Source organism: Carlito syrichta, unplaced genomic scaffold, assembly GCF_000164805.1.
Source record: "Carlito syrichta isolate Samal-C Ts95f unplaced genomic scaffold, Tarsius_syrichta-2.0.1 Scaffold313204, whole genome shotgun sequence".
Classification (NCBI taxonomy): Eukaryota; Metazoa; Chordata; class Mammalia; order Primates; family Tarsiidae; genus Carlito; species Carlito syrichta.
Genome location: NW_007257300.1, coordinates 42,898 through 65,144, shown reverse-complemented (window position 1 = coordinate 65,144; position 22,247 = coordinate 42,898). Strand labels below are relative to the sequence as shown.

At 39.8% G+C, this 22,247-nt stretch overlaps 1 pseudogene; it reads left to right on the top strand.

The window, feature by feature from the left end:
- Positions 1–15,176: 15,176 nt before the first annotated feature.
- The window catches only part of LOC103272764, a 16,483-nt pseudogene continuing 9,412 nt past the window's right edge, over positions 15,177–22,247 (top strand).

Genomic DNA, 22,247 nt, shown 5'->3' with positions numbered 1-22,247 from the left:
GGAGTTTTCTGCTTCTGCTCTGCACTCGCAGGCATAGTTTCATCATTCCCGTGTCTTGAAATTTTAGCCCCAGCATTTACTTACCTAGAATAATCATAGGAACTGCAAGGGCATTTGGGAAACAGTGTTGGTGGAGGCATGATGATCAGCTCAAGGAGCCTTGTATGAGCATATTGAGAAGTCCGCGATTCTAGCAAAAGATGAAACACTGGGACTGCGTTTGTCAGCTTCTTACTGTTTTTGTTCATTATTTTTCGGAGTTGCGGTTCTTTTGAACCACAGTTGGGTATGGATTTCTTTTTTTACATCGGAGTCTCACTCTGTTGCCCAGGCTGCAGTTCAGTGGCACGCTCATGGCCACTGCAGCCTCGACCTGCTAGGCTCAGGCAATTATTGGCCTCAGCCTTCCAAGTAGTTGGAACCACAGGCGTGTGCCATTACGCCCAGCTAATTTTTCTTGATTTATTGTAGAGATGAGGTCTCGCCATGTTGCCCAGGCTAGTCTCGAACCTGTAGGCTCAGGCAAGCCTCTCACCTTGGCCTCTGAAAGTGCTGGGATTATAGGTATGAGCCACCACACCCAGCCTAAATATGGATTACAATCCCAGTTCCCTCTCATCTTTGTGCGTGAACTTGGGAAATTAAGGAAGTTTTCTGAATTTGTTTCCATATGTCGATCCTAGCATCCCAGTTTTGCCCAGGATATCCCAGTGCACACCTCATGTGGCCTCTTTCATTCTCAGAAGTGTCCTGGCTTGGGCAGTACATTGTATGGACAGTCTACAGGAAGGTGAAGTGAATACCTCTCACCTTGGCTTGTTTTAATTTTTGAATTAAATCATGTGAAAATGAACAGGGTGATTCTTTTGGTTTACAAAAATAACATTTTTGTTATAGCAGAGGACTTTGAATACCGTAATAGTGAACAATTTTATTTTTAAGACACATATATACACATACATATTATGGAGAAGTTGCTGTCTGAGAAATGGAGAGAATATTTTGGTAGCTGTTTACTGTGTGTTAGTAGTCAACAGTCCCTGTATTTTGAAAGGAATAATTACTACTACATTTGTGTTATTTGGAGAGTTCTTCTGCGTAGCTCTGTGCATCACTGTTCAGTGTTGCCATCTGTTATTTGAATTAGTTTGGAGGCTGTGGTAGATAACAGTGTGGCAAAACATCATGTAAAATTAAGAGTATCTCTGTTGCTGGGCTCGGTGGCTCAGCCTGTAATCCCACGCCTTCGGGAGGCTGAGGTGAGTGGATTGCCCGAGCCCATGGGTTTGAGACCTGCCTGGGCAGGCAAGACCTCATCTCTACAATAAAATCAAAAAATTAGGTGGGCGTGGTAGCACGCATCTATAATTCCAGCTACTCGGAAGGCTGAGGCGGAAGGATTGCCAGGGCCCAGCAGTTCGAGGCTGTGGTGGCCGGGAGAGGCCACTGCACTCCAGTCTGGGCAACAGAGTGAGACTCCAACTCAAAAAAAAAAAAAAAAAAAGAGTATCTCTGTTGATGAGCAGCATGCTTTTTACCTCGACATGACCTGTCCTGGAATAACATGGTTCTACTACTGAAATAATAATCTGTGAGAGTAAATTCTATTGTGCTGCTATTGCTTCACTTACACTTTTTTTCTAGAAACATGAATTTAATTTACTACCATATGGCTTGATTCTGAGATTATTATAGATGCTAATTTAATTTTTGTGATTTACTCTGGGATTTTCAATTTCTTAGGAGGTGGAAACAATTTGTTATGCTATGGGAAGATGATTGATTGAGCATTAGACTCCTACAGAATACATTGAACCATATTTATGCTGAGAACTTTGGCTGTTTAAAGTGTGGGAGTGTGAACTTCTGCCATTTGGCTTGATTTAGTCATTTTCTCCAGAATAGTTCTGGTTTATATGCAAATACTAGAAATTATTAATTCATGAATTCTAAATGTTACCCTATGCAATAATTTTGGCAAGACTTTTTATTTGTGCCATTTGTTTTCTTTTCTTTCTCCCTCTCCCTCCGCCTCTCTCCCTCCCTCTTTTCTTCCCTCCCTCTTTCCTTCTCTGCTTCTCTCCCTCCCTCTTCCTTTCTCTCCCTCCCACTTCCCTCCAACACCAGTGTAAATGAGGCTCTGGGGAAATATACAACTCCACCGGAGGAACAGACTGCAGTTAGGCATTTCTGGTGAACTGTTTTACACATAGATCATAGGTATGCTACTTACGAACACACTCTTTTATGTTTATGAAAGATGCTCAGATAACAGAACTTTGGTTTCGTCTTCTTTTTGGGGGGGAGATGTGTGATCCTGAATTAAGATTGTATATTTAAAAAAAAATTCTGTAATTCATCCTTTTTACTCATGTGTGTAGATTCTGCAACCTGCATTCATTAATCTGTGTAGATAGTTATGCCCTTTTGAAAATGAAGAATCCAAGAGCAGGTTTGTGGTAGGTAGTGAAATAGCAAGATGATGGGATGTCAGAAGTTGGATGTCTTGGCCTCGAGTTGTTAGTAGGACATCCAGGTGGAGGTGTCCCCCAAATGATTGTTTTCTCAATCACCTGTACACATTCATGGGCACAGGCATTCTGGAAGGCCAGACAAGCAAAGATCCAGACTGACAGTTGGGAAGGAAGGCAGGATGAGTTCCCAGAAGGAAGTGTTACTTGTGCTGACTCTTGAGGGTCATTCGCCAGATGAAAAAGGCCCACTTCATTTCCCTTTCTCTCTCAAACACCTTTATTAATCTTTGAACATCATGCCCATCTAAATGTTTGTTCCATAAGAACATAGGCATTCAATACAGAATTTTCCAAAGTAGCCCATCTAGGAAAAGGAATATGGAGATTTTTCCCTTGCTACCACTGGTTTAATTCATCAGAGCAGGATAGGAAAATACCAGGATGAGGTCTGGCACTGTTGGGTGCTTGGGATTCCCTAGAACAGCTTGGTTCCACTGGTTTTTTTGTGATCTTTTTTTGTTTTTGGAAGTATTAACTCTCTTGATGATGATCCTCCACATGATGACTGTACTCAAACCAGAATAGAATGAAATTTCTAGTGACTCCCAAATATGCAGTGGAAGTATTGCTGTGTTTTGATATCTGGCATGATCGTGGAATTACCTCAGTGGAACCAGAGGCCTATTGTCCTAGCACACCAAGCCAAGCAGTTGACATATGTGGAAACAGGTTCAGAGAGCCACTGGAATTTAGCAAGCTTGGGGGCAAATCAGAGGAGAGCTTGAGACCCTTAACTCTGAGCCTTGTTCTATTTGCACATAATAAATTATTTAAAATTTTCTTATCAATAGCTTTATTGAGGAGTAGTTTTGAATACTATAAAATTGCCCCTTTAAAGTGTACAATTCAGCTTTTTAGTATATTCACTGAGTTGCATAACCACCACCACTCTCTAATTCTAGAACATCTTTATCACCAGCAAAAAAAGCCCTTATACCCATCAGCTATTGAGTCTCATTTCCCTCTCTCCATACTGCTTGGCAATCACCAGTGTATATTCTGTCTGTACGAATTTGCCTATCCGGGACATTTTGCATAAATGGAATCTTACAATATGCAGCCTTTTGTGACTGGCTTCTTTTACTGAACATGTGTTTTCAAGGTTCATGTTGTCGTATGTATCCAGACTTCGTTCCTTTTCGTGGCTGAATGATACATCATGTGGCCCTACCACATTGTATTTATTCATCAGTTGATGGGCATTTGGGTTGTTTCTTCTTTGGACTATCATAAATACTGCTGGTATGAACATTCCTGCACAAGTTATTGTGTGGACATCTGTTTTCATTTCTCTTGGATACATACCTAGGAGTGGAATTGCTGGTTATATGGTTACTTTATGTTGTTCAGTTGTTTAAGGAACTGCCAGACTGTTTTCCAGAATGTCTGTGCCATTTTACATTGATACAACAATGTATACATTTCTAATCCTTATTGTGACTTTTTGATTATGGTCATCAGAGAGTGGCGTGAAGCAGTATCTCATTGTGGTTTTGTTTGGAATTTCCTTAATAAGTAATGATGTTGTGCATGTTGTGTGTTTGTTGCCATTTGTGTATCTTCTTTGGAGAAATGTTTATTCAGATTCTTCACCCATTTTGGAATTGGGTTATTTATTTTTTATTGTTGAATGTAAGAGTTCCTTGTGTATTCTGGATACAAGTCCTTTATCAGATAAATGCTTTGCAAATATTTTCTTCTGTTATGTGGGCAATCTTTTCACTTTCTTGATGGTATCTCTTGAAGTACAAAATTTTTTGTTTTGATGAAGTTAAAGTTATTTTCGTTGTTGTGGCATATGCCTTTGATGTTACATATAAGAATCCACTGCCTTGTCCAAGGTCACAAAGATTTACTCTTAGATTTCCTCCCAAGAGTTATGGTTTTTACTCCCGTGTTTGGGTGTTTTGTCCATTTTGAGTTTATTTTTGTATAGATTACTTTAAATGATGATTTATTTATGTTTTTCAGTATTTCTCCACATGAAAGTATATGAAAAGCTTTAAGCAAAACTCCATTTTTTATCCTTTTCTGTCTTATGTTTGGCCATTTGGGAGACTCTACTTACTGACGGAGCTATTCATTTTAATTTTTTAACCTAATGCTATTGTGAGCTGAAGAATACACATGTTCTCTCTTGTAGTAGCAAATACAAGTCAGTGCATTGCTGAAGGCTCTTGCTCTGTTAATCTGAATAGTTGGCTTCTGTTCTAGAACAATATCTTCATTTTCTGAGAACATTTGTTTGGGATCTTGCAGTGAAACCATCTCTCTTCACATCAGCCTCTTATCTGCACAATTAGCAAAGCTACTGAGTAGAGCGCAAAAGCTTAAGACATGCAGGTGACTTGGGAACTGCCACATCCCATATGCTGAGTGCTGAAAACTAACATCCATCTCCAAGTGGAGTTTGGGCAACTTCAGTCTGTTGTCTTCCTCAAATAATAGACTATCAAATTTTGTTACAAAGTCATCTATTTTTAAATTTTTCTCATTAACTCAGGATGTTTTTCTCCTTATTTAATATGCTCAGTTCAGCCTTTGGTAATGCTGGTGTTTTTGTAAATAGCATGTTTTAAATTTAGTCATGTCAATATCCCTTAAAATGTGCTTCCTATTTCAGAGAGCTTCTGCCACCCTGAAATATCACATATATCGTAAAAAGCTGACATGGAATTTTTGCATTGAATTCACATAAATAATTTCCTAATCTTTGATTGTTGTTTTGGTATAGTTAGGTTATCAGGTTGTTAAAAATTATTTTGTTATAAATAGCTTAGTTTCACTCCTGATGGTAATATATATAAATTTAGAATTATCTGATGTGTACTGCCATCGTTGTGATATAAAGGATAATAGACATTATATAAGGCCATAAAATAGTTTACTGTGTTAGATAGAACAACAGATTTGTGAGAAACCCAAGAGATTCAAAAAAACTCAAAAAAAGAACTATTACTATATGAATTCTGCAACTGCTGCTAGCCGTGTGTGAATGTTAAGCAATAAGCCCCTTCTGGACATTCCTTTGCTTAAATTGTGGTAGCCTCTGTGGCTTCTCTCTCATGGTAAGCTCAGTGTTGTTTCAAACCTCCTGCCTACTTGCTAAACCTAGCTTATCTGGCATTCCATTCCGCCCGTTTGGCAGTTACTTGTCCATCACAAGTAACTAAGCCTGAGCTCACGCAAATCAAACTCGAATCAACCAAAGTCTTTGTAGCTGCGTCATATAGTTTTTATCCAATCCTGTGTGCACAAGTTTGTAAAGCCACCCCACCCTTTCAGAATTATGTATAAAAGGTGCGTGTTAGCCTGGGTCGGGTCTCTCATCCCTGAAGCTGCTGCGTCGGCTTCATACGTGAGCCCAGACTCGAGCCTGAATAAAGACCCTCGTGTGTTTGCATCGGAGCTGGCTTTTTGGTGGTCTCTCGGATTTTGAATTTTGGGTTTAACAATTTGCAATACAATTTTTATTTTTAAATGGTAGATCAATAAATGATTTTCATGTAGTGATTCAGTAATTTAGTGTACTGTTTGGCAAAGCTGCTTCTAGCACTTCAGAGGGATTTTTCCCTCCACTCCATAAATTTTTTTTTACAATTTGCACCTGCCTCAAATATGGTTAGAAGCAGCTTTCAGCCACATGGTGTTGCATTCTGGGGCAACTTGTGAATTGCTTGAAGTCTGTTATGGTGACCTTCCGCCAGGGACTTGGTAGGCTGCACCAGGGAAGGAAGTTTGCTGTGTTTTGGAATGCAAGCAAAAATACTGAAACATTGTTTCTTCAGATGCCTTTAAGAGCACTTTTCTTTCTGTGTGGGGTTGAGAGGGTGGGCTGTGTATGTGGAGAGATTTGCTGTGTGGGTTGGCTTGTATCCATAGAAGAGCCCTTTCAGATCCAAATCTGATTATAGAAAGGAAGCAATCAAGCTGCAGCCAGGACTGCTTTTGTTTCTTGAAAAAAGGGAATGCTTTTCTAGGTCTTTAAAAGATATTTATGTCTGGGTGGGCAGTCATGAACCAGAGAACACTATCATGAAAGGAGGTTAAGGCATGTGCCGAAGTACAAAAGGTAGCAGTTTTCTTCCTTTCTCAAGCTGTGTCTTCTTGATCATGGGCTACTTGGAGGCACTCACATTTTTTGAGGGTTCACTCTGTACCACCAAACAGTGCTGTTTCCTTAAATGAATTATTTAGTCCTCCTAATTGCTGCTGAGTTAAGTAGTTAAGTACTGTTGTTATCCCATTTTATAGGAGAAAGCACTGGAGGTTGTTGCTGGAGTTTGCCTGCCAGTCCACACAGAGCCCAAATACTCACATGAATCTTGGAACAAAATTTTAAGTATTCTTTTGACTTTTCCTTCCTTCCTTCCTTCCTTCCTTCCTTCCTTCCTTCCTTCCTCCCTTCCTTCCTTCCTTCCTTCCTTCCTTCCTTCCTTCCTTCCTTCCTCCCTGCCTCCCTCCCTCCCTTCCACTCATCCATCCATCCATCCATTCTTCCATGTCTCACTGTGTGGCCCAGGATAGGGAGTGCAAATAGCAGGCTCACAGCTCACCACAGCTTTGACCTCCTATGCCCGGGCAACCCTTCTGCCTCAGCCTCCCAAGTAGCTGGGACTATAGGAATGCACCACCACTTCCAGCTAATTTTTTAATTTTTTGTAAAGAAGAGGTCTCACTATGTTGCCCAAGCTGGTCTCCAACTCCTGGGCTCAAGCAGTCCTCCTGCTTCGACCTCCCAAAATGCTAGAATTATAGGCATGAGCTACCACGCCTGAGCCATCAAAGCTGGACTTAAGTATTCTTAGTTAAAATAGATGTTGTTTTCCATATCTTTAAATGCATATTGTTTGAGAACTTATTTCTGTTCCTCTAGGGCTTCTCAAAAGGTATTTTTCCTCAAAGAAATCATAGGAACTAGAGCCCTGATGTTCCTAGTTATGATTCTAAGTTCTGTCTTAAATCTTAAGAAAGCATCAGTTGTAAGAGGCATTATTATTACACATATATAACTAAGAAAGAAAAAAGGTGCCACATAAAACATTAATGGTTCTTTTAATCACCTGCAATCTTATTTTATATGTGTTAAATAAACTCCTTGAGACTTATTTAGACATAAATTTTCACTCATTGGCTCATATAGACAGTAATGTGTATGTGAAATAAATTAAGATATTTCTAGGCCTTCCTTACAATCAGAGTTGAGCTATTCTGTATTACTTTCCCACACAGGTGCAGATGTTCATGTATTTCTGCACAATATGTTCCTTTGTTACCATCAAGTGTTTTTTGACACAGCATTTCTTAGGAATGCTATTGTTGGCTCCAGAGTTTTCTTCCAAGCTGCTGAGAGCCATTCTTCAAGTTCTAGTGGGTATGCCGCGGGCAAAGAGATACATTATAATTGCCACCTGGTCAGTAGGAGCTGGAAGACATTTCCCAAGTTTGGAGATTCATCGTAGAATCAAAACTTAGTATTGTCATATTGGAGGAAGAAACAAAATCAAAAGCCCAGATTTCTTAACTTCATCACCTTTAATGGGGCCCACCATTACATTTCCTGAATATGTTTGTGTTAATTATTAGTCATGATAACAGAGTACAGGCAGTATATGAAGTGCAGTCTTAAGCAGAGCTGGCAGGTTAATTCTCTTTCGAAAATCGGAACTAGAAAATATCAATAGCCCTAGAACTGAAGCTAAAATACCATGATGCACAGATATTCCAAAATCCCATTATTTAACATATCTACCTTCTTTTCTTCAACCCAAAATAAGTAAGGATGACAGCTTCTTCTTCAGGACTTTTTGATTTAAGGAGTTAATATTTGTAGAGCCACCATGCCCAGCTTTTTTTTTTTTTAATTGTAGAGACAAGGCCTTGGGCCCCTGGGCTCAAATATTCCTTCCACTCCCTTCTTCCAAAGTGCTGGGATTACTGGTGTGAGCCACCACACCCAGCATTGGAAAGGTTTTTTAGGACTGGAGGAACCTCCTGAAGCTTCGCCTTATCAGGAGTCAGTTGACTTAATCAACCAAGGGAGGTTTTTCCATGCACAAAGTGTGCCCACTTTAGGCTCTTGATCTCTGAGCCAGTTCCATGCTAATCTGACGTCAGCCTAGCATAGAGCCAAAGCTCTTATTCTCATGTAATTTCGTTTTTTTCTTCCATGTTCTTTTGGGAAAGAACTCTACTCTGCTTTCTGTAGTTGCTCATGTTAAGTAACAGAAGTTGTAACCATAGGACAGAGAAAGGGGGCCTCAGAATTCTATTGACCTGCTCTCCTGGGCCCAGGAAGCCTTCAGACCCTCAGGTTTGATGTCTGTCAGGAGGGTCCTCTGCAGTCATGCTGCTTAAGCTCTTGGTCTTGCAAATGATAGTGTCAGCTCAGTAAAGGCAATGGCACATGGTCACAATTAGAGCAGTAGAATGAGGGTGAGGCTGAGGATCAGTAGGTACACCCTGCCACTCCCCAGAGTCCTTACTGAAGTAATTCACTGTTACTCATGGGAGGACATGAAGGGGGACAGGAATCAAAGCTGTGCTGCTTCTGTTCCCATCCTTTCCCTTCTAACTCCAGTGGCTGGAGCTCTTGCTTAGGGGGGACACTGTGCCTCCAAATTAGTCATCTTGGGACTTATTTTAGTGATCATTTCCTTAAAACATTTATTGACATTCATACATATCTTGGAAGCTGTCTTGGAATAAATTAATAGTGTTGTTTTCATATTACAGATAACAAAACTGAGGTTCAGCATTGGGGAATTGCCCAAAGGTGGAGTAAAAGTTAAAAGTTCCATGATAGACTTGCAGATCAGCCCAAGTTTCTAATTTTCATGTGTTTTATGTGTTAGCTTGCTGGGAATTTGACATGAGTTTGTTCTGGACACACCTTTGTGACTGGTCTGGAGATAATGAGGGGTTTGGAGAGAACTGCGGGCAGGCATTATCTCCAAGCCCTGTTCCTGCACAGCAGCTCTTGTGGCTGGCAACTCACTGAGGGCAAGAGTCAGTTTGATCATGGGCTCAGCTGCCTCTAGGGCAAAGGGCCTGTGTGAAGGAAAACTAGCCGTCATCACAGGAGCCAGGCATGCAGCCAAGGTGAGGGAAGTGTGAGGGCTTAGTAAGATGTGTGGAAGGAAGTTCCTGGAGGGAAGCCATCAATTCACAAGGCTGGTGGCTTGCATGGGAGTCTAGCATTAGGCCAGAGAAGACAGACTTTCTCTGCCAGAAACAGCCTGTTTCTTTTTGTCTTTTATTTAGTTGTATATTGGAGGCCTTACACGCCTTTCCTTGGTTTTTTTTTTTTTCCAATTGTGAGTAGAAATGGCAACTAAAGTTCATTTCTTTCCAAGTAAGAAACAAAGATTATAGAAATGGGGGAAGGGTGTATATATATTAGTTCCTTATAGTTTTGGTGAGAGCAGTAATTTGTTCAATAATTTTTTTTTCTATTCTAGACTGTAATAATGCTGGGTTTTGGCTATTTTGTACTTTTGGACATTAGTTCACCATTTTATTTTAATTTAATTTAATTTAATTTAATTTTTTATTTAATTTTTTGAGCAGAGTTACAGTCTGGAGTGCGGTGGCATGCAGCCTCAACATGCTGCGCTCAGGCGATGCTTCTGCTTCAGTCTTCCAAGTTGCTGGAGCTACAGGCGAATACCACCATGCCCAGCTAATTTTTTGATTTATTGTAGAGACAAGATTGCCCAGGCTGGTCTCGAACATGTGGGCTCAGACAATCCTCTTGCCTTCACTTCCCAAAGTGCTAGGATTACAGGCGTGAGCCACCGTGCCCAGCCAAGTTCACCATTTTAAAGAGACAAGTTCCACTGCTTCTAGAAGGAACATCATGAAGGTAATAAGTACTGTTTAAAGGAAAGCTCAGTTTGCTTAGTTTAAGAATGCGTAGAACACAGGAATTGAGTAAAAGCTCAGTTCTGAATAATTTAAAAGGAAAGCATTCTTTAAAACCCCCGTTTGCATTATTTACATTGAAAGTTTAAGAAGAAGAAGCAGAGACAGCAACTAATCATTCTTTCTTCAATTTTCTTCTGTTTGAAAGTCCCCTGGTTTGCTGTCTGTAGGTACATCTGTCCCCACATCAAGAGGTGGGACCACCTCGACTTTCTCAGGGGCATTCCGCTTGGCAGCCTGTTTCAGGTTTCAAGCATCATCCTTGGTTTGGATTGTCCCTGATGCTTATTTTCTTTATCTCTCACTCCTCTAGAAAGTCATTTTCCATTGGCATTTCTGCTCATAGAGTTCCAGACACAAGAGAGTTGGGATGACCCGTCAAATGCTCACAGACTATCAGTTACCTTCTCTTGTTTCCCTTCTGTTGTAGAACTATTGCATTTATAGTTTCTGTGACTTTTCTCAGCTCTTTCTCAAGCACCCAGCACAGTCTAGCGTGCTGGACTTGCAGGACTCCAGAGCAGAAAGGAATCACTGGGATGGTCCCATCCCATCCCCTCCCTGCGATGGAGAAGGCAGCTAGCAGAAGGGCTGGTCCTCTTCTTGAAGTCACTACTGAGTAACAGTTGAAATACAGCCAAAGCCTGTGTCTCCTGGCTCTGCCTGGTGCTATTTTCACTATACCATGTTGCTTTCATTGGTTAGACTTGTTTCTTCCTAACTGTCACTTCTGTCATTTTAATGATTGTATATTATTATGATGGCTTAAATCCATGTGTGAAATGAAGAACTACATGATATGGTTACTTTCTCTCAACGCATATTACATGTACAGGTGCTGGGTTGGATAGATGTGTAATTTCTTATTTACTTCCATGGTAACCTTTAAAGTAGGTTTCACATCCACTGGCTCAAAAGATAAGACTGGCTTAAAGTCCTATAGCTAGTAAGGAAGGTGATAAATGTTGGAAACAGTTTCTCTGTCTTCAAAATCTCTGCCCTTTTAATGCTTCTCAGTTACATATTCAGAATAAATAAATCTCTTACACTTGAGACATTCGTCCATGTGAAATTTGAAAATGTCTCATCAGAATAGGACTTTTAAAAACACTATTATTCTATTCCAAAGTGCTGGTATTACAAGCTTGAGCCACCATGCCCCATCATATTTTTAAAAAAATATTAAGAGCAATTCGTTATATTTATCCAGTTATTTAGAGTAGATCTGTTGGAAACAGGTTTTTCTCTCAACTTTTCTTCATCTGAGAATGTCTTTATTTCACGTTCACATTCATTTGTCAAGGATATTCTCACTGGATTCTGGGTTGACAGTTCTTTTTGGACTTAACAAATTTCCACTTCTTTCTGGCACCATGATTTTTGTTGAGAAATCAACAGTCATTTGAATCATTACTTTCCTATAGGTGGTATATTGTTTCAGTCAGACTGCTGTTGAGATTTTTTTCTTCTACCTCAGTGTTCAACAGTTTGCGATGTACGAGGTCATTGATTTCTTGAAGCTCATCCTATCTAATGTTTGCTGAAATTTTTGAATCTGTGAGTTTTTATCTCTCATAGATTTCCAAAGTTTTCAGCCATAATTTCTTCATTTTTTTTCAAAATCATACTTGTTCTCCTCTTTTTATAGACTCTGGTGCATGAATATTAGACTTTTGGGTGTTATCCCATAGTATTCTGAGAATCTATTTATTTTATTCTCTTCAGGCTTTTTTTCTTTCTGTTGTTCACATTGGATAATTTCTATTGATTTGTATTTGGATTTACTGACTTTTCCTCTGTCAGATGTGACTTCGGTGTGCATCAGTAGCCAGTCTTGGTCCTGGGCAGTGGTCTACACTATAGTTCAGATCTCAGAGCTTTTAGTAGGTATAAGTTTAGATCTATGTGAACATTGTTTGGAGGTGAGCCCAGGAATTCATACATAACTTTATGGGATCACTCTCTTGAGCTCCCTCCTCTCGGTGATTTCCCTGAAGTCTTCTGGATCCTTGGAGGTCCTTTCCTAGTCCTCTGGCCCAAAAGTCAAAGCTTTCATTTTTCCTCTGTGCCCTGCACTTCTGCAATTGCATTTACATTTCAGGCCAAGTGGCAAAAGGACAGAGGAGACAAAAAAGCAACTGTATTTGTCTTATACTCTTGGGACCATGGCTTTTCTGGTCAGAGAGGAGTCCCCCTCCTGTAGGGCTTTAGGGACCTGCCCAGATATTGCCACCACCACTGTTGCTACCGGCTTGCTTGAAAACCCTGATGTGATGCTGTGCCTTCTGCCTGCCTGCTTGTGTTTTAGGTCCTTAGAATGTTGTTCCATGCATTCTTCCCAGGGTTTCTAATTACATTCAGTGGAGAAAGAGAATAAGGTGTCCTGCATTTTATCTGGAACCTCAGGAGAATCCTGGAATGCCTGTGGCTTTTTGACTGATGCCCCCTTGCTTTTGATACATTTGCTCAATGCTAGTATGTATATAGAGGTTGTGAGCCCATACCCTGTAAGAAACAGATGTATCAACCAGAATACAGTATTTTCATACAGGTTTTTTCCTCTTTAGCATTACAGCATCAACTCAAAAGCAGTTATTTCCAAAACTACCAGAGATAGCTTTTTTCATCTTTTTCAGTGTATTTGTGTTTGTCTTTCTCTTTCTTTTCTCTCTCTCCCCTGCCTCCTTCCCTCCCTCTCTCTCTGTCTCCCTCCTTCCTTCCTGCTTGCTTCTCTTTCTCTCTCTGCCCCTCCCTCTTTTGAGTTGGGGTCTCACTCTTTTGCCCAGGCTGGAGTACAGTGGTACAATGATGGCTCACCACAACTTTGACCTCCTGGGCTCAGGCGATTCTCCTATCTCAACCTTCTGAGTAGCTGGGACTACAGGTGTGCACTACCATACCTGGCTAATTTTTTGATTTATCTTTTTTTTTAAGGATGATGTTTCTATGTTGCTTAGGTTAGCCTTGAACTCCTGGGCTCAAGCAATCCTCCTGCGTGGACCTCCCAAAGTGCTATCATTACAGGTGTGAGCCATCATGCCAGGACTTGCCTTTAATTTCTAATACAGTGATTTTCATTCAATAAGATGGTGCTTCAAATTTTGGATTGCACATTTTTAAGATAGCCTGAAGTACCAGTATGCTCTGACATTCATGATTCTGTCTTTGGTCTGTCTTCTGGGCCTGACAGTATCCGAGTTGTGCTTCAGTGTTAATTGTTTCTTCCACCCCTCACTTGGACCCCACTCCTTAACACTGTTGTCCATTGTCATTGCAATATTGTACTGCAGTTGGGTATGTGAACAATAGTCTAGGACTTGATAGTGATTACCATGGCATCTAACTCATAATATGCTTGATCACTGAAAGGACAAGACTTAAAAAAGTTCACATGATAACCATTGTGTTTCAGCATCAGTCGAAGATAAAATACGACAACATGGTGTTTGAGACCAATTTGTTTCTATGTCATGTCCCTCTGCTTCATGTTATTAGATTGTCCATGGCAAACCATGATGTCTGGCCTGTTTTGGACCTGTGAACTAATCTTTGTAGTGCAGAAAGTGGTCAAGTATGTATCTGGTTTTTTGCTGTCATACATGCATACTCTAGGCCAACGGCAATTAAGATTAAAGAGTGTCATTTCTCCTCTGCACCTGGAGGGGCTGTTGATTTAGAATTAAAGTGCACCTCTCCTTGGATCAGTGCTTTTTATTAAAGAAGTAAAGTGTCTCTTATCAGTGTAGATTAAAATGTTATCCAGGGCCTGAGCCGGAAACACAGCCAGCAAACTGAAGCACTCTGGCTTTTTTCAACTCATGTCTTCACAACTGGAATTCACTTTCAGAATTTAAGTACTGTGTTGTGGTAGCACCAGCAGTCAGACTGGCATACCACCTCTTCCTTCAAGTGACTCCCTGACTACACTTGAAGAAGGGATTTGTTTTGTTAGAAAGATTAGGCTTGGTGCTTGAGTACTGGCATCAATGATTCCTGGAAGTGGATATTATTATCCAGAATGCTGAAATTGTTTATGAACTATTTATATTTGATTACTTTGACAAAAATAATCCTAAGTGGTAGATCATTGGCTCCAAATCACCAAAATGGCTTAGAATATTACTGGGAAGACCTAAGAGGAATAAATACCTAATTGGTATAAAATGACATATAGCTTTATGAAGTTGAATGCCACTGGTATAAAAACAGTCCAACAATGAATACAGGTTTGAGATGAGTATTTCCCTTTATTCTTTGATAGAGATGTGCAAGGAGCTGGGCACAGTGGCAATGTCTCTAATCCCAGCACTTAGAGAGGCCGAGGCAAGAGGATTCCGTTAGTCCAGGAGATCAAGACCAACCTGGGCAATATGACAAGACCTTGTCTCTACAAAAAAATTAAAAAACTATCTGAGCATGGTGGTGCACATCCATAATCCCAGCTCCTTGAGAGACTGAGGTGGAGGGATTGCCTGTGCCAAGAAGGTCAAGCTGGACAAGAGCCTTGATCATGCCACTATATTCCAGCCTGGGTGACAGAATGAGACTCTGACTTAAACAAAGAAACAAAAAGCCATATGGCAATAGATTAGAGAATATTTAATATCACCAAACAACTAATATGATTCAAATTTGCCCCTTTGAAAATTCAGAGGATAGAGTTTTTAAAGGAAACTTTGTGGGTTGAGGAATAGGTGCAGCTGATTGTTTGATGATGTCATGAGAGAATGTGGAGACTGTCTTCCTGTCACAGGGGCAATTACTGGGAGGGAACATCAGGATCAGTGGAGCCGAATTCCTAGTGTTCTGGGCCTGGATGACGCCTCCAAGTCTGAAAAATATCTCAAGTACTGTTCATAGTTTTGCAATAGACTCTACCTATCAAGTAAATCCCATGACCCTCTATTACTACCCTCTGGGCTTGGAGCCATGATGGAGGTTTTATAGTTTAAGAGGAAGGTTTGTGGGGAGGTAGGCTCTCTGGAGATTGAAGCTGCTTTTGTCTTTCAACCACTGCTTTGTCCTCAAACTGTCTTAGGTCCATTGTTTAAGAGAGTCTATGTTTATTAGCCATCCAGTATAGCTTCCCTGCCTCTAGGTTCAGAACATGAAGGTGATTGATTTCCCTCTATTGAAGTGAAAGCAAACTGACAAAAACAGATTTGTGAAATTCTTCTTTTTTAAAATTTTATTTTAAAGATGTGGTGTAATTCAGGATTTGGTATACAAGTGGACATCATACCGGAAGTTTGGGCCTCCTTTTGGTCTCACTTTGCCTAGTTTGAGATCAGGTACCCTTATTGATTTTGTGTACCCTCCCCCACCCCACTGTATCCTGCTACTGCCAATCCTTTTCTTCTAGTATTATGGTACATGTTCAGAGTCTGCTTATGAGTGAGAACATATGGTACTCTGTTCTTTGTTTCTGTAATAAATCGCTGAGTATTATAGACTCTAAATCCATCCTAGTTTCTGCAAAATCCTTGATTTTGTCCTTCTTTATGGCTGCATAATATTCCATCATGCATATGTACTACATTTTTTTTGTATCCAGTCCAGTTTCAGTGGGCAGCAGTCTTTTATAATCTATTCAATATTGGAATCAATTCCAAGTCAACCCCTCTAACTTCCAACAATTTAATCAAATGCTTTCCAGATTGACCACATGTAGGATAAGCAAAATACCTAGGATGACACTGATGTGTCTATGTGAGGCCTAATTCAAGGAAAAGATCACTCCCTTTGGCAACTTTTGAACAGATTGGGTTTCTCAAGTGATTCTTGACTCACCAATCTCATGACAACAGTTAGACTGGCATTGAACTCAGTTTAACCGGTCTGAATGACCAAGATATTAAGGTCCCCCATACTCAGATGATCTGTGATAGAAACCCACGTAGCTTGAGATTTACAGCCCCACCAGTATTTAGAAATACTCTTTTGGGTGTTCAGACTCCAAAGTAGCTGTGGTGGGGTAGAAGGGGTGCATTCTCGTACTTGCCTCTTCAATTTACATTACCAGCTCTAGAACCTCCAAAGGTGCCTTTGCCCTTTCTAACCTCAGTTTCCAAGTATTAAAAATAGTGATAATAATACTTAGGATGCTAGGTTTTTGGAATATTTAATAACTTCCAAAGTGTAGAAACTTTATAAACGATAACTTGTTTATTATATAATTTATAATAATTGCAAAGCACTATTTTAGTAGGACTAGATTTTGCTGGTCCTTCATATATTTAGCATCTTCTTTAGGATCAGGTAGGGGTCCTCTGAGCTTAAAATAAATGGCATCTGATTTTTAAGCCAGTTGAAGGGCTTTTTCCTCTTATAAATCTCATAGCACTTTATTGGAATCATGTCTGCATGCCAGTATATAAAATGCCTTTTACTTGTATTTACTACTTTCTTGAAAGCTCTTGAATATGTATTTCATTTAACTTTGCATTATTTCATTTATCTTTATCATGTACCAGGTACATAGTTGGTGCTTAAATGGTTGAACAGTTGAATACAAGAACAGGCATTACATTACTACATGTCTTATTTCCCATGTAGAGTCATTCTCAAAGGCACATATTATACAGAACAGTTATTTTTAGAATCATTTAAGCATTTGCCTTTCACCTTTTGTCCTCTACTTTTCTTTTTCCTCTGAGTTAGAGTCTCACTCTGTTGAGCAGGCTGGAGTGCAGTGGCAGTATCATAGCTCAGTGCAGCCTTGCCCTCCTGGACTCAGGCAATGCTTCTGCCTCAGCCTCCTGAGTAGCTAAGACTCCAAGCATGAACCATCATGCCCAGCTAGTTGTTTTGATGTTTGGATTTTTTGTAGAGACAAGGCCTCTCTATGTTGCCCAGGGTGGTCTTGAATTTCTGGGCTGATGCAGTCCTCTCTCAGCCTCTTCTGATGCTTCCTTGGTGACACTACAGGCCCTCATTTATCCTTGCCATTGTCCCAGTGCAGATCCTGAGCTCATTGAGGGCATGCACTGATTGTGGTTTGTATCTCTAGTGCCTGTCAGAGGATCTGGTATGTAATAAGACAATAGCTCTTTGGATCAATGATGTGCTTAAGTAGTTTGAATTGCTGATAAGAATTAGGATATATAAAGGTTGAAAGTGGCAAGACATTTTGACTCACATCTTTAATTCCAGCACTTTGGGAGGCCGAAGTGGAAAGATTGCTTAAGTCCAGGAGTTCCAGACCAGCTTGCTCAAATGGCAAGAGCCCGTCTCAAAAGAAGAAAACAAAGATTGTAAACAGCAGGTAGTTTGGACATAATCCTTTTTTTTTTAATTTGAGTTGGCGTCTCACTCTGTTGCCCAGACTGGAGTGCAGTGGCTGCTCCCAGCCACCGCAGCCTCGACCTGCTGGGCTCCAGCAAACTTTCTGCCTCAGCCTTCCAAGTAGCCGGAATACAGGCATGCGCTACCACGCCCGGCTGATTTTTTTGATTTATTGTAGAGATGAGGTCTCGCCGCCCAGGCGGGTCTCAAACCCGTGGGCTCAGGCAATCCACTCACCTCAGCCTCCCAAAGGCGGGGGATTACAGACTGAGCCACCAAGCCCGGCTTGGACATAATCTTAACAGTACTATTACCTTGGCTTCTATAATCGATTGCCAATCTAAATGATGAGATGAGGAGAATTGCGCTACAACAGTTTGGAGTGGCACATTCCATATTTAAACTTCTCCTGTTTTATGCACTATACTGTTTTTATTTTATTTTGGAATTTCAAATACATGAGAAACATGAGAAATTGGGGATCAAAGCATCTGTGGCTTATAAATTAAGGACTACTGATTTAAATAATTTCACAATACATGATTAAAATGTTGATAGGTATTCCTATGGTAACAATTTGCCTTTTATAAGTATGTCAATATAGTGATGTGGCCACATTTACCTTAAAATATCCACGAAGTAGTGTGCAACCTACCAGTCAGTGGAAACGTTTTACAATTTTCTTCATGTACAACCTGTTTAAATAGACTCTTGCCTTAAGTACTTTCTAATGATGTGTATAGCAGCTTCCAGTTCAAAGGGAAGGGTCATTTTCTTCATCCCCAAACCTCACAGTTGAAGAAAATGAAAGATATAGACAAAATTAGTAGCAGACCCAGAAACAGCAGCCAGTTCTCTATTTGTATAATCTTCTGGTCATTACTGTCCACGTGATATGGACAAACCTGGGAAAAAGATGTGAAGATGATGATGATTGTGTCAGAGAGATGCTAAGAAAAATCACTGGGTTTATTGGTGGTATCTTCTTTATTTATAAGATGCCCTGTGATGTGGTCTCGATAATCAGGAAGAAATTACATAAATTTACTTTGAATGATACCTGACCCTACACTTCTTCAAAAACAACAGAAACAAAACTCTTAATGTTGTCAAGAAGAGTATTGTTTATTAATAAGCAGAAAACGATCATTCTTTCACTTTAAAAGACTCTGTAAGCTTGAGGTTTATCTGTCTTTCTCTCCATCCATCTATCCATTCCATATATTGTAAATATAGATATATAAAATATAGATATTTTTAAACCCGCAGCAAATGAAATTACCAACCTAGTCCCTCTCTGTTTGTCAGTGCTGAAAGTAAAATGGAAGAGCTTTGGATTGGCAATGTGACAGGCTTCAAAAATAACCTCTCTGTCTAGTTTCTATCTATCTCTGCTCAAAACACACAAAAAATTGCTTGACATATACAGACATGAAGTAATTTAAATCATTGTCCAAATTCATGATGTGAAATCTTTCCACATCTTTTGAAGAAGCATGTGTGCCCTGTAATGTGAATGTCCATTTGGAATTAGCTTTTCCTTTTACTCACTCACTCTCGGATGTATCTGATAACAGTTACTTGTGTGGAATGGAGTCATCTGTAGAGATTATTTGTGAGAAAGGCTTTATAATCAACATAACATTCAGATGCTGTGATGGTTCAGATTGGGCTGTCACCAGGATCAGTGGTGTAGCTGTACTGTTCAGCTCAAATGCTGACTAATTGTTCACCTTCTAAAAGGACAGTTATCACATTTTTTTGTTGTTGAGTTCACAAAGAAGACTTTAAAAAAAATCAGTTATCCTTAAACTGAAGCATTAGATTTTTTTTAATGTTGTGTTATTATTACTACCAGGGAATTAAGTTTCTCTGACTCCTGAGGGAAATACAGAGCCTATTTTTGAAAAGCCACGTTCATATTGCATGTGTGAGAGAAAGAGAGGAGAGAAATAATTTGTGAAAGAATGAGCTAGAAAATTATCTAGGGCGAAGTTGTAAAAGTCTTTACAGATCCATTTCCATTCATTAAAATTAATAATTTAAGCACTTGGTACTTAGCATCAGGGTCTGTGGAGACTTTATGACTTTAATATATAAAAGATAGACTTCCGAACATCTCAACGTTATAAATAAGGTGGTGAGAGCCATGTTCAGAATAGAAAAGCAGAGTGGTGTTTTTACCAACTGAAGAAATACTGAGATCACTTTTTCAATTCTACTATGCAGCATTTTGGCCTGATAACTCATGAAAATTCCTTGACAACCGTGACATGTTGCTAACAATATGAAGATCTTTAGGTACACAGAAGTATGATATATATATATATATTTTAAAGACTTGTTCTCCATTATATTTTATTTTTTTATTAATCAATATTTTTAATTATGGTTTTGTGGGGTACAGTTAAGGGTTAGGTGTACAATTACGTTTCATTTAGGCACCCTGTTGATAAGAGGTGTTTTCCCATCCCCAGACAGATATTTGCTACCATTAATCCCATCCCCCTTCCCCCCATAGTTTCCCAGTACCGTCAGTCATTTTCTTATACTATTACATTGGATGTTCAAGGTCCATTATATGAGTGAGAACATGTGATACTCAGATCTTTGTTTCTGTGAGAGGTCACTCAGTATTATAGACTCTAGTTCCATCCAGGTTGCTGTGAAATTCATGATTTTGTTCTTTTTTATGGCTGCGTAGTATTCCATCGTGTATTTGTACCACATTTTTTTTAATCCAGTCCTCTTTTGATGGACAGCATGGTTGTTTCCAAGTTCTTGCTATTGTGAACAACGCTGCGATAAACATACGTGTGCAGGTATCTTTTTTATAGAGTGATTTGTGTTCTTCGGGGTATATTCCCAGTAGGGGGATTGCGGGGTCATATGGAAGATCAATTTTTAGAGCTTTTAGGAATCGCCACACTGCTTTCCACAGAGGTTGCACTAGTTTACACTCCCACCAACAGTGTAGAAGTGTTCCCTTTTCACCACACCCTCTCCAGCAGCTGTTATTTTTTGAGTTGTTGATAATTGCCATTCTGACTGGAGTCTCAGTGTGGTTTTGATTTGCATCTCCCTGATGATTAGTGAGGTTGAGCATTTCTTCATGTGTTTGTTGGCTGCTCGAATGTCTTCTTTTGTGAAGTGTCTGTTCATATCTTTTGCCCATTTTATAATGGGGTTGTTTGTTTTCTTCTTTTCAGTACGCTTCAGTTCCTTGTAGATCCAGGATGTTAAGCCTTTGTCAGACCTAGAGTTGGCAAATACTTTTTCCCAGTCTGTAGGCTGTCTCCCTGCTCTCTTGATGGTTTCTTTGGCTTTGCAGAAGCGTGTCAGTTTAATAAGGTCCCATTTGTCTATCTTCTCTCTTAAGACCTGTGGGTTTAGGGTTTTGTACAGAAATGGGATGCCAGTTCCGATTTCCATGAGAGTATTTCCTTCCTTTTTTTAAGGTTCTTATGGTTTGAGGTTTTACATTTAGGTCTCTGATCCATTTGGAGTTAACCTTTGTGCATGGGGATAGATAGGGGTCCTGTTTCAATCTTCTGCATGTGGTCAGCCAATTTTCCCAGCACCATTTACTGAATAGGTTCTCCTCTCCCCATTGGTAGGTGGTGGGGGCTTTGTCGAAGATGAGTTGGTTGAGAAATTGAGGTTTTGCTTCTGGAATCTCAATTCTGTTCCATTGATCTATATGCCTGTTCCTGTACCAATACCAAGCTGTTTTGATGATTGTAGCTTTATAGTAAAGTTTGAAATCTGGTATTGTGATACCACCTGCTTTGTTTTTTTTGCTGAGGATTGTTCTGGCTATTCTTGGACGTTTGTGTTTCCATATGAATTCCTGTGTTGTTTTTTCTAGGTCTGAGAAGAATGTTGTTGGTAATTTAATGGGTATTGCATTGAATTTGTAGATTGCCTTAGGTAAGATGGACATCTTCACAATGTTGATTCTTCCGATCCATGAGCATGGGATATTTTTCCACTTGTTCATGTCGGCTTTGATTTCTTTGAGCAGTGTTTTGTAATTTTCATTGTAAAGGTCTTTCACGTCTCTGGTTAGGAAGATGCCAAGGTATTTCATTTTTTTTGTGGCTATTGTGAATGGAACTGTGTTTTTTATTTGGGTTTCTGTTTGTTTATTATTGGTGTAGAGAAATGCGATTGTCTTTTGTACATTTATTTTGTATCCTGAGACTTTGCCAAAGGCTTTTATCAATGTAAGGAGGCCTTTGACAGATTCTCTTGGGTTTTCAAGGTACACAATCATATCATCGGCAAAGAGAGATAACTTGACTTCCTCTTTCCCTATTTGAATACCTCTGATTGTCTCCTCTTCTCTGACTGCTCTAGCCAGGATTTCCAATACTATGTTGAACAGGAGAGGTGAGAGTGGGCATCATTGTCTAGTTTCAGTTTTCAGGGGAATTGGTTCCAATTTTTGTCCATTTAGGATTATGCTGGCTGTGGGTTTCTCATAGATGGCTTTTACTATTTTGA